Genomic DNA, 14,139 nt, shown 5'->3' on the forward strand with positions numbered 1-14,139 from the left:
ACCTCGAGAAGATGTAACACGGAGTAATTTGGGCTCCTACTCCTATGACTTTAACTACTTATTCGATACTTTTCCATATCCCAGCATCAAGTTCTTTTGTACATACAAGTATACGATATTATGCAATGAACCTGATTATTTCCCCCAAACTAGAAAAAAAAATCTTGAAGACCTTCAAAATACATCAATACATTCTTATTGATACTTTCAGGTGAGGAAACATTATAAATTCTTCACGCTACCTTTGATTGGTCTCAGAACTAAATACTGTATTTTAATCATATAAAACATCTAATTATATCATTCAAAGTGTCTTTCTGATTGGAGTAAAAGTATTGCTTTTTTCCAACCAAGAAAGTCAGAGTTTCTTTGATTTAACGTCGGGTAAATAAGCGCATTCCATTGACGAATGAGGAAGCCCATTATAGAAACTGAATGTTGTGAAAATGCTTGAGAAAATGATGCAATTTAAACTTGTTTAAGCAAACTGGAAATAGAACTCTGTTTACATTCCTCAAATACTGAAAATTCTTGTTGCTCGCGTACTCTTTTGTGAACTCTGACTCTATCCCCAGAAACGCCGAAAATAATTTCTTGTAAAAAACTGTGCTACTGCATGTTTGGTTTCGCCCACATCTTATTGAGTTTTCCTTTAGGGGTGGAGGATACTGCAGTTCCAATAAGCTGTCAAGAGAACTATAGACTATTATGGACTAAGTAGAAGAGATAGATGAGTTCAAACAAATTATTATTGTCGGTAATACTTAAGGACAATTTTAAATGTGAAGTTCTACTGGAAATTAATGAGGAGACCCTTATTCCGAAGTATGATTGATATTGATTCAATCCAGAAACACATTGCTTTTTTCAGTCAATGAACCTTACTATATTGATATCTTACCTATTATAAATCATTACGTCAAAAGGGTTCTATCATTGAGAAGAATGTTTGTGGTTCTAATATTTTTTAGTTGCTGTTCATTTGTGTGAGAATCAATCATTAGATGAGCATTATTTCCAATCCTGACCGCAATTGAAAACTTCAATTATTTTGTAATCTACTGTTTCCACAGTACGGTAACTTTATTTTCTCAATTCTTCGATAACTCCAGAAACAAAAACACTCAATTGAAATTATTTGGAAGTCTAATGTTTCTACAGTAACTAAATTCTCTCAATACTGCGATAACTCCATGAAAAAAACACTCAATCATCACGAGAAACCCAACTTTTTCAAGTCGTACTCACCAACAACACAGGATCGAGGACCACGTACGACGTACACCGATTTGAATTTCAAATGAATGAGCACAGGTTATTAATGTGTCACGGAAATACAATGATCGCGGGAGTTGAAAAGCATTCAGCTGAAGTTTAGCTCGTAAAGAGATGGTGACCACACAACTTGGGCTCATCGTTTGCGTGGAAGCTGGCCTATAAAGTGCATCGAGAGCGTGCACCTGTGTGAGGTACGGGTACTACTGTAGTCTGTTGCAGCAGCATCGTTGCTCACCTTGCTTGGAGCTGATTGCATAAGGAGATGGAGCAGCTCTCAAACAACCGACAGCTATTAAAAGCAAGCGATTTAATAATAGTGTGCACTATATGCCCAATGCCCGTGCAAACTCAACTCAACCCCAAGCAGAATCGTCTTGGGAACTCGTTCTGCCATTTATACGCGTGCAAAGAGCACAGCCTTATTGTCTTGAGCTCTTTTTTTTCAGAGGTCGGATCTATTTATAGCCGTCCTTTCGATTGTTTTATAAAAAGCGGCTTTTGCAGTCCGCCTGTCTCTATATAACAACCAATTTACAGCCGTGAAGCCGTGTTCTGTGCTGCTCCTTCTCTACTAAATTGACGTACGATCGCCCGCTTTACGTCAACAGACTAATAACGCCCAACAATCTGACGGCTTTTTTAACGCTGCGCGACGATTGAAATGTTTTCAATTTGCAGCCAATAACTGGAGTTTGTCGTAAATAAACCGAGGAGACATTTATGTCTTGTCAGCACTCACTCTATCACATTTCAGTGTTTTTAATAATCATAAGGATATTAGGAGGTGATGGAGGTTTTATGGAGCAGATTGAGAATTTCCTCTCTTGTGTGAAAAGAAGAGTTGAATTATTCTTTTTGATTTAGTGGTAGAGAGGATTAAAAAGTCCTAACTCCGCCTAGTTCAGGATATTTTATCTCAATTCTTATTAAGAATAAGAGAATAAATAAATTATAAATAAAGAGTAAATTCTTAATAAGAATAAAATAGCACTTTTCTTGAGCTTGACTTGAATCCATGAAGTATCTGTGTATTTATGTGCAGCAATACATATGCATAAACGAATGTTAGAAGCATTTTCTCAATATTAATATGCGAAGTGCGTGATATGTATAGAAATATATTTTTAGCTACACGTGATCTTTGAACACGTGTTATATTCGAATCATTGCATTTTCCAGTGGGAGTGGAATGATTCGAATCTAAAGAAATAGGTAGATGATATCTACAATCAAATAGATAGATATTCATTCATTAATGTTGCAATACCTGGATATTGATATTTAGGATTTCACAAACAAAAACTGATCATTTTCTGCCATGATAACGTCATAAATTTTCATCAATTCTTAGCTATTTCCAGCTTTGTAATGCGATCATCATCCTTGATCAGTTTGTTGATCAACTGATCTTATTGTGTTCAGCTTAATAGCTCATTGATCTGTCCAGTTGTTCTATTTCTATGAAACTATCATGTTGTGTTTGTGTGAAAATATCCACAGCTCTGAACAGTAATGAGCCACGTGAAGAAGGAATAGATTCAATGGAACAATAATTTCAATTTTCAATAGCATGATTGTATGATTTAAATTTGCACAATCTCTAAATTGATGGAAATGACCTACTACAATATGACTCCTGCATCTAAAATATAATCAATGGACAGAAATGATAATTTTAAGTTGGGTGATTTCGTTTTAAATTATATAGGTACGAGTATTTGTGATTTTTCAATTGCGTGATAATTTTAGTTGGAGTGTTGTGGAGTAGAGTGGATGTACGGTTGGAGTTGGAGTGTAATATCTCTTATCAACTGAATCGAATACCTTTTAGAATAGAAGTAATTCCTCATCTAATTTGTAACTCTTGGAATCTCAACATCAAACTTTTGGCAGAGTGTCAAATTTTTATTTGTTTTTAGTTGATATTCAAAATTATTCAAAACACTACACTCTATTCAAGTTTCAAATTTGATCACAATATCAATAATTATTGATGAATTATTTGTTGACAAAACTGGGAAGTAATAATTGCGATCTTTGGGATGTTTACAAGTTTGGAACAGACTCAAAATTATTCCTTCAAATAGGCTTTTTATAGGCCAAAAATATTCCCAATTTTCCAATGTTTTGAATAATTCAAATTCCACTACGATGATTAATTATTGTTTTCATCAAATTGCTGATGGCTGAATTCCATGCTTCAATACATGTCTTCCAGTCAAACGCTCTATTAATACAAATTATATTTAGAAATCTAATTCAGTCGTTTCGCCAGCGGAAAACACTAAAATGGCCCATTTAGATATTAATATAACGCTCATGGCACAATGCGAATATAATCTGCCAAACATCTGCTAAGAAATAACCAACTATGAAGGTCATGTTGAATGTTGAAGCATCATGTTCAGTTGGGTAATAATTATTGGAAAATCCAAATTCGTGATACATGAAGGTATAATTTGTTTTTTTACGATAAGTTATCAATAACAGCAACACTTTCTGTACGTAAAAATGCTTTAAATATAGAATTACACTTATCGTGAGTGTATTTTGCAGAAATCGATTAATTTTCAGGCTTCAGTATTATGTAATCTTCTTGTTGAACCTCCTACCTGTGAGCTGACTTGCAAAAATGTAATAAATAACCCTACCATGGTGACCATGGAATGTTCTAATTCTCACCTTGACGGCTTCTTGAGTCTCCTTTGGAAACTTGGAATTGCCAGTCCATTGAATCATAAAAAACTTGCAAAATGAGTATGTTAATAGAGGGTTACACAATTATTGTGCAGACTAAAAACTGTGCAGACTTATTTTTTCAAGTTTATTTAAAATTTGGCATTGGTTGAGGTCAATAACAGTATAAACTAGTTGTTTACAACTCCTAATTAATATTTTGGGTCAATTCAATGGAAATCTATTATTGTGGTAGAAACAAGAAAGCCTGTTGCCGGATATAAATAGATTTGATGATCTACTTGTTGGTCGAATAGAAAATGGATCATAATTACGCTACTCCGCCGACAGGTGGGTTGTAGAACAGAATCCTAGCTATAAATTTATTGTAATGCGTAGTAAAATGCTTTGTGATAATACTTAAATAGGATATTGTTGTTGAAAGTGACATGAAAGCTTCATTCACCATGACCCTCAATGGACATCCTGTTACGTCCATCATCAGGTGACATCTGATGATGTAATAATTTTCCTCGGAAAACTCAACTGAGTAGTAAACTACTTGAACGCTTTCAACTGTTCAAGTTCTGTGAATGTTCTTTGAATGTCAGGAAAATCAAAATTCGTGATACATGAAGGTATAATTTGTTTTTTTACAATAAGTTATCAATAACAGCAACACTTTCTGTACGTAAAAATGCTTTAAATATAGAATTACACTTATCGTGAGTGTATTTTGCAGAAATCGATTAATTTTCAGGCTTCAGTATTATGTAATCTTCTTGTTGAACCTCCTACCTGTGAGCTGACTTGCAAAAATGTAATAAATAACCCTACCATGGTGACCATGGAATGTTCTAATTCTCACCTTGACGGCTTCTTGAGTCTCCTTTGGAAACTTGGAATTGCCAGTCCATTGAATCATAAAAAACTTGCAAAATGAGTATGTTTAGAGGGTTACACAATTATTGTGCAGACTAAAAACTGTGCAGACTTATTTTTTCAAGTTTATTTAAAATTTGGCATTGGTTGAGGTCAATAACAGTATAAACTAGTTGTTTACAACTCCTAATTAATATTTTGGGTCAATTCAATGGAAATCTATTATTGTGGTAGAAACAAGAAAGCCTGTTGCCGGATATAAATAGATTTGATGATCTACTTGTTGGTCGAATAGAAAATGGATCATAATTACGCTACTCCGCCGACAGGTGGGTTGTAGAACAGAATCCTAGCTATAAATTTATTGTAATGCGTAGTAAAATGCTTTGTGATAATACTTAAATAGGATATTGTTGTTGAAAGTGACATGAAAGCTTCATTCACCATGACCCTCAATGGACATTCTGTTACGTCCATCATCAGGTGACATCTGATGATGTAATAATTTTCCTCGGAAAACTCAACTGAGTAGAAAACTACTTGAACGCTTTCAACTGTTCAAGTTCTGTGAATGTTCTTTGAATGTCAGGAAAATCAAAATTTCTTCATTCAAATACTTTGCCTTCTCTAATAAGTTGATAGTAGAGAAATATAAGAAACTACTGTGATGTATTAGGTTATCAATTCCTAATTTGTATTACAACCTCAAATTCTTTATTGATTCATACAACAAGTACATCATCAAAAATGATAGGGAGAGAAAAAATAAGGTAGCCTTGTGCTATTCCTCTCCCAAGTCTAGATAAGGTTACACATAGTCCGAAATAGAAATCTTGTAGTGTTAATTTCACAAAATTTTCAGTTCTTAATTATTTTCACAAAGTAGATTTTTAAATAATTTAGATGCTTCAAAACCAAACATAGAAGAAAAAATTCTCATTATTAAGGAAGAATGGTTGAGAAAATAGATTTTCTGATGAGACTATAATAATAAAATTCACCAACTAAAAAAATCTACAAAATAAAACGGAAAAATTGAACATTGATAGGATTTTATTAATATAATGTAGTTTAGATTCCAGTTAACTCTATCACTCTTCGTCCGATCATGTTAGACTAACCATGCTAGTTAACTCCGTGAATGCTCTTGAAACTGAGAATACATTGTAGTTGGTGAAAGGAGAATGTAACCTTTGTGAGAGAAAGTTGCATCCACCGATAGGTAGAGGGAATTTAATCGATTATAGAATGTGCACTATGAGGTAATATCAGTTCCAAAAACATTTGACTCGTTAGTAATTTTCTAAAGCTTCAGATGAGTGAATGTCACACCATAAGTATAACAACAGATTAGGGATGAATGATTGATAGGATTAGTTTATAAAATAGAAAAAATATTTGATTAATCTTTTCATAAGACGTATAATTTTATAGATACCGTATTTTTATAGAGTCTTATAGATATTCTAATTTGAGTTTCTCAGTACACACGTAGGAAGTGAGTAATTTCAAATACTGTAATCGTGTGAATATCAATGTTCTATTATAGGGAGTCTTCTACTAATAATCGAATAATTAATATCTCCAATCTCATTATAATGCATTATTGAAAGAACATCCCAGCACTAACAGACTAATTTAGTTCCTTGTATAAATACAGTACTCCCATTTATTTTAATTCAATAACTCATTCTCTTTCTACAGAGTATTGAGAATTACGTATATGATACATGTTTTTTGAATTTCCTCTAGTAGCTCTGTGCACGTTAACGAGGAAAATGTGCGGGTGACTGAAGCAAGAAAACTTTAATTCAAAGATCGGCTTTGGAATCGTCCCACATGCTTCCCTTGTTGTAGTAAACACAGCCTCAGTCCTTCATAATTATTTATTATGCTCTATGGTTGATGGAATATAATCAGACTGTTCTATGCATTCATATCATTCATGCGAATTTATGATATAGGTAACTTACTACTATGATGATATAGCTGTAATTTGAGTAGGACCTACTGTTGTTAAGTACTGTTACAGTTCTCAGGTATTTATTTTTTAGTATTGCTATTAAGCTGTTAAGGGCCGTTTGCACAGTCAAAGAATAAAAGTATTCTTATTCTTAAAAGCTTAAGTTGGATTCAATCAGCTGGTGTCTTAAACTCAAAATGAAGAAACATTATAAGAAACGAGGCTTGATATATGGATTTAATCCGGTGTAAATAATATTGATATTTGGTTTGAAACGGCACTCAGGCTAGTTACACACACATCGTTTTTGGACGCACGAATTTTTGCCGTCCTTATGAATTCTATTAGATTAAACAGATGATGTTTGTAGATATATGATGATGAATAAGGACGGCAAAATATCGAACAAAAATCGATACTAAGAGTAGTACCATAGAATAACTAATCTAGGATCAAGTATCGATACTCTCTGGTAGTAGGCCTACTATGAACAAACAACAAGAGGCTTGGGGAGACACGGTTGATGAAGATCCAATTTGAGAGATATTCCGCTGTTTATAAACTAAAACTTGTATATTTTAAGGTAAACAGATGTTTTCTATCCAGTAATCCGTCTGGCAGAGATTGTAATTAACTATCTGATAATTATCAATATTGTTAGAACTCTTGGAACTATGAGTCAGAAAGTGTCTTCTTGGAATAGCCTGAGGATGGATTTTCGAGATAGCAGAGCGACAGATGTTCAACGATGTGCAGACTAGGACAACAGAGGAGTCAGTGTGCAGTTGGTGGAGTTGGCGGGAAGATTGGTGGATTGGTGACCGCTGACAGATCAAACAAGGCGATCCGTTGTGGGTGGACTGGTGTGCACTCACCCATCCAGCCTATTTCCGAATAAGATCACTACAACAAACTTTACTCTTGTTAATGTACGCAAACTGCTCTCTTTAATGTTCTGCCAAGTCGCAGCAACTAGTAAATCATAACGTCCGCCTTTCTACAACATTTGTCAGTGTGATTCATTGCCCAGTTTTTCTCACTTCAACCACACATTAAAGTCTAAGACCATTTGTATTCTCGTTATTCAATTCTGCTATTTCACTATGGATCGTTCCACTCAGAAGAATCTGGTCTTTCAAGTGTTGTAGCAACTCGAAATTGTCTCCATATATTATATTAGGTTATAGTTATTTTCAATATTCAAAATATTCTTAAAAACATCCTTATGAACATCTTAAATGAAACATCTTAAAAACATTATGTGATTTTGTCTCTGTTGAATAAATGAATAGAAAACATCTTCAATCAGCCCCTTATGTATCATCCAATAGGATAAAGAGATCGGGAACACCCTTGGAAAATATGAGTTTATTGTAGAGACACAGAGGTTCGGAGAACGCAGTAACCCGTAATGACTTCCTTTTCCGTGAGAGGAAGAACTAGAAGAAGAAGAAATTCTTGCAATAAGATCCTTATATTTGATAAGAGGAAAATTAATATGACATGCTCAAAAAACAATTTTGAAAAACATTCTCAACCATTCTAACATTATTCTGTGTAACATGTTCTATAATCATCGATAATATATTAAATATATTATAGTTTTATAATATATTAATTATAAATTACCTGGAAGATTTTCCAAGAATTTGTTCTCAAGTTACCTGTTTCCAAATTTTCATTCTCATTCAACTCGCAAATCGAACAACAGTGGCTCTACTTCAGTTCAAACTATATGCTTTGTCGATCGAACAAAGAGTGAAAAGCATTTTGTTGAGTGAAGTTCTCATTGAATCTTTTCATCATGTTCTGAGTGGATCAGTATTTTTCAGATTCTTTCATTTAAGTCTTTCAATCAGAAATTTCACACCATCCTCCTTTTTTGTAAGGTTGAAAATGTTTAATTGGCTCAAACCTGTGGGATTTATTTCCACGGAAAATATTTGTTTTCTGAGGAAACAGTACAAGTTTTATATTGTTCTTTCACATTCTAACATGTTCTATAATCATCGATAATATACCGGGTGTTTCAAAAAGAATGACCCAATTTAAACAGTTATATTTATTTCAAAAAATGGTGCACACAAACCAATTTTACATCAAATTACTCACGGAAGTATCAAAAGTTTATGATGATGTATTATAAGTGTTCTATGTGCCCTCCTTTTAAGGTTCGGACGACATCTAGACGGTAGCCGAATTCATCCCAGACTGTTCGCAAGATGTCTTCTCGGACTGCAGCTACTGCATCAGTTATCCTGGGTTTTAAGGGAGGAACGTGAACACGATCTCATGTTGCTCCTCCCTTTGCACTTGATATTAAGGAGCTAAAACCCAGGATAACTGATGCAGTAGCTACAGTCCGAGAAGACATCTTGCGAACAGTCTGGGATGAATTTGGCTACCGTCTAGATGTCGTTCGAGCCTCAGAAGGAGGGCACATAGAACACTTATAATACATCATCATAAACTCTTGATACTTCTGTGATTAATTTGATGTAAAATTGGTTTGTGTGCACCATTTTTAAATAAATACAACTGTTTAAAATTGGGTCATTCTTTTTGAAACACCCGGTATTTATAATCATTCCATCATTGTACTGTATGCGGAAGCTGACAGTCTCTTTAAATTTTCTCACAATGAATTATAATCACAAAATGACTTCCCACAACACGTCACTCCCGTTGAATCCGGGGCAGAGATCATTGCAGATTTTCTGAAAGTGAAGGAGAGAGAGCACCTGAAATAAATAATTTGAAATGAATGTAGTTAAAGTGGATTGAGATAGGAGGAGACACACATAATTTACTACAAATTTACCGACTACTAAAACCTAAAGTGATATTTGGGAGTTTTTTTGCAAAATATTTTACGGAAAGCAAATAGCGGAATCAAGGAGAGTGGATTAGAACATATCATGAAGTTAAATGGGATGGGAGGCGACGTTTTTTTTTGTGAACGAATAAGTTTTTTCACCCAGACATGTTTTTTATCGAGGATGATTCTCGAGATGCGGATTAACACAAGTCGCCGATATCTTGGTAGTTTATTTTCGAACTGTTGAAACAATTTACAAGCATGTTTTCTATTTCTCCATTATTTTTTCATGTGGCATTTCTGCGCAGCGTTTTGAGGCTGAGACCATAAATCTGTGACGCGTTGAGTTCAGAGTTGAGAGAGACAAGTGGCGGAAACCGAGCAGATAAAGTTAGACGATTTAGCCAACACCTGTTGTGTGCTTGCAAGCTAAGTCGGGCTGGTCGATGTTTTTGTTCTGTGTAGTATTTTGTCGCCAAGCAGTCTGTCAAGTCGGCTACTACTGGCATTGAAAAAATAGAACGTACAATGGCAGAAACCAGAAACCAGGCCGCCAACTATGTTGGATGTTGGACCAGTGCGGTGCGGTCGATGTTCCCACTCTCGCACTCACACACACACGCTCCTCCTGCTCTTTGATGCACTCTCTTCCTTCATCAATAAATCGTAAACTTTCAAAGCCGGTCCAAACCAAGACATTTGTTGCAATAGTGAGCTGCTGGTTAGCATTCTGCGCTTTTGCTACACATGTGTAGTTGTCCACTAAAGATTTACAACGGTTTACAAGATTTTAGATCATTCCAGTGAGGTTTCCTCAGGAATACCCAGGGTTTTCCAAGATTTAGAATTGCTCTATATATATTCCATGTTCCTGAACTCCATACATTACAAAAGACAAGATTTAGTTCAGATTCTAATACTGCTACGTTGTTTCTTAATGAGGTTAATGCCCTTAATATCTTTTTTTTCTTTAGGGCTACTTTTGAATATAGAGAAAATATAAATCTGAGAACCCTTTTTAAATTATTTCAATAATTAAATTAAAAAATTATGTATCAATAATAACTTGATAATGTCATTAGTAGCCGAAACATGTCATTGACGAGATAATTTAAAAACGGTTATCAGATTTATATTTTTATTTATAATGCCCTTAACTTTGGACTCGTGAGGTGAACCTTGGTAAGTTGATGTTAAATTTTGATGGGCAACTCATATTCCTGATTTCAAAGTGTCAAGACTTCAATGATGCCAGTCAATAAGCGGTCGACCTTCCAATGGGAGTACCAAGCACTGGTGACGTAAGTAAGTGATAGGTGAACATTCAGACAGCAAAAATTTGGGCTGGAAACGTTCTTATTGGTGTCAAAGTTTAGATTCTTCTTCTATTTCGCAGAAGACTTGGAGACTGCTTCATGGATATTCAATCGACTTTTCCAACTCCTTGAGTGGATTCACTGTTTTTCATTTTTATTTTCTTTAATTTCTCGTGAGGTTGAGAATTTCATAATCATAGTCCACTGGATTTGAGTGACACACACATTTCAATGTAAAGATATAATAATTAATGTGAATTTCGTTTTCAATTACGATAATACTTTTCAATCGTTTACGAATGGCTCTATCTACTTCCCTTTACAGTTAATGGCGAATGATACTAAAACAAAACGTAGTAACTAAGAAATCTCATTGTCATCAACTGGACAAAGTGTCTTTCTCGTATCTTTCTTCACATTATCACGGAGAACGTACCGTCAGTCATGAGCCAGCATCCCATTTCTATACTAGGAAGAGCATCAGCTCATTCACCTTGAATGCCTTGACAAACGATTGATATTCTCTGTTCAGACTATCTAATATCATTCAATGAGAAATGACAGGCCCCTATTCAGTTTGATCTGAGCTCCGTATCAACAAAGAGTCAACAGATAAACTCATACAGTGGATGTGCATTCATCACAGCTGAGATTGCAGCAATCTCAACTTTGGAAACCATGCTCGAGCGAACTAGCTCTAGTATTACAATAGTATACTATTACACGCATATAGTTTATTTTTGAAGTTAAGTTTTTATGAGTACGCAAGTACGCCTATTCATTCGTATGGTTACTGTAGTTATATATGTAAACGCAGGTGACGTACGACTGTATACGAGTATTATATCGGATTATATCGACCTTCAATATTATTGATTTGATTGATAGATTTATTGATTCGTTTCCAATACATAATCAGTTTCAAAAATATAGTCACCTGAAAAGGCTAGATTCTAGCGTGGGAATTGGATTACAATCTAAGAATATCCATTCTGATTATCATTATGTTGATGTTTCTTGAAGTTTCACAAACTAGGCATAATTAATTAGGCTAATGGAAGTGCTGATTGACGTTTTTTCTCAGGTAAAAATCAAATGCCCTATATTTGACTGATCACGCGATACTCACATATGAAAACTCCCCTGATTACTATTGCTACATCAGTAGAATTGTTGACTAAAAATAATGATCGATTGATAAAAACGCTGACAGGGAGAGAATGTTTATTGTAAATCCTCCTGATTTAAATGGGTGTCAATCAAACAGGGAATTGTTGATGCTACGTTTATGATGCTACTACGTTGATGAGGAAGGTTGAATCTCGTTCATTTTAAGCTACTGAAAAAACCATCATTCTGATGACATCATCGTCTCACCACATCCCTTCTTATTAATAGAACAAAAAACAGTATTTTTTTCTCACGCTTGTTAAGTTTGATACTGAGAAACGATATGATTTCTTCATATTTATGAGTTTTTTCTGTTAAAAAGTTGTAATACGTTGCCGGAACGCACGTGAGTCGAACAAAGCAAACAAGATGGAGCTGAGGCTCTTCTGAACCAAGCTGTGAAAATTCAAAAGGAAATTCTCTGTCCTTTGATGTTGAATTTGAGAACGTAATGTAATATTTATAGGTTTGTGCTGGAGATTCAAATTTTTTTCATCACGACCTATGAGAAATTGAATAATAGTCTACTGATTTAGAATCAATCATAATTCATTCTAATTTTCTGTAGATTACTATCTTGGAGAGACTCTCATCGGCAGGTGATTAGTTTAGCTCTTTCAGGTAGAATCCCCAAGAAAAATCACCTCTCAATATGCTCTCAATTGCAAACAAATCATGACTGCTATAGTTGGGATGTTATTGATATAATACCAGTGTTATCAATGCAATATGAAGGTGTGTGCAGACTTATGCGCAACGAATACGCGCGTTTCGCTTTACATCAGCTGATGCTATGATTGATTTAATAGCTGTATTTCCACAGAGAAATTAAAATACATGGCATAAACTGTTGAAAATCGAAATACGAGTGTTCGTGACGCATAAGTCTGTACCCACCTTAAACTTTTCATCACGAACTATGAGAAATTGAATAATAGGCTACTGATGTAGAATCAATAATAAATTATTCTAATTTTCTATGATTAAGATCTTGGAAAGACTCTTATCGGCAGGTGATTAATTTAGCACACAGTAGTCTTAACACACAGTAATTCCAGATGAAGTTGATGACCGTAGTGTTGCATAATTTTATCACTGTTGCAAACGTAGTAACATGAAAACACAGTATTCAATTTAATGCTCAACAAACTAGCCTGTGCTCCAATTTATTATCCTAGACACTTGGATAAGATAATAGGGCAATGGCCTTCCCGAGAATGTCATTACCTTTTTGGAGTACTGTTGAGGCTCTAAAAAGTGCATTAGGAGCAGTCAGATCTTACGACCTGTCTTAACGAGAGGCATGAGTGAAAGTGGATGAAGACGGACAAGGAACTGCAACACTGTGCGTGTCTCTATGTAGGTATTCCACTGGATAGAGGTGAATGCACCGCCACCTGATGTGTGCTCTGCTCCGTTACACTAAACCATGGACCAACGCCAGAAAATTTATTAAATGTTTGCTCTTACAACTTTGATGTGAAATATTACATTGAAAAGGGTGTGATGGAACAATATTGGAATTCAGATCAGGAACTGTTCTTCAATTCCTTGTATGTTTCTCCCACTAAAAGCTCCTACATTATTTGAATTGTATACAATTCTTCCTACTGGTTGTTTACTGGTGAAAACGAAGCAAGAAACTGCTGAATTTTGGTATAATACTGAGGAAACTATTGAAATAGTACTACTACTACTACTACTACTACTGTTTACTGAAGCAGTGAAAAGAATACCACTATATACTGAGTGCTGAAGTAGAAGTAGTTTGGTTTACTGAATGTGTAAACAGGGAAAACCTAGTCTACTGCGGTGATATCCGTGAAATGCCAAAAGAAGGATTAAAAACGGAAGACAAGGTTGATGTAGTGATCATGCCATCACTAAAAACAAGTGGAACCAGCCTGAGATTCCATCAGTCCATGGAAGAATCTGTGTTGTGCCGAAATTAGCATTCTAAATGCTGAACATGTAACGACTTAATGCCGCTTTAAAAGGTGATAAATGTCACTCGGACACTGCGTTATTTGTAGTTG

The 14,139-nt window shown here is 34.9% G+C and overlaps 1 protein-coding gene across 6 annotated transcripts in view; it reads right to left on the reverse strand.

Annotated features, from left to right (window-relative positions):
• LOC111057547 (ion transport peptide-like) overlaps positions 1-14,139 on the reverse strand; it is a 514,789-nt gene that overhangs the window by 12,627 nt on the left and 488,023 nt on the right. Inside the window, exon 1 of one of the 6 annotated variants that reach the window (XM_039422024.1) lies at positions 1,249-1,845. The exons of the other annotated variants lie outside the window; for them this stretch is intronic. The gene's annotated coding sequence lies outside the window, so the exon portion shown is untranslated. Of the gene's footprint in view, positions 1-1,248; positions 1,846-14,139 lie in introns of those variants that run through there. 6 annotated transcript variants of the gene reach the window in all.

Source organism: Nilaparvata lugens, chromosome 2 (genome assembly GCF_014356525.2).
Source record: "Nilaparvata lugens isolate BPH chromosome 2, ASM1435652v1, whole genome shotgun sequence".
Lineage (NCBI taxonomy): Eukaryota > Metazoa > Arthropoda > Insecta > Hemiptera > Delphacidae > Nilaparvata > Nilaparvata lugens.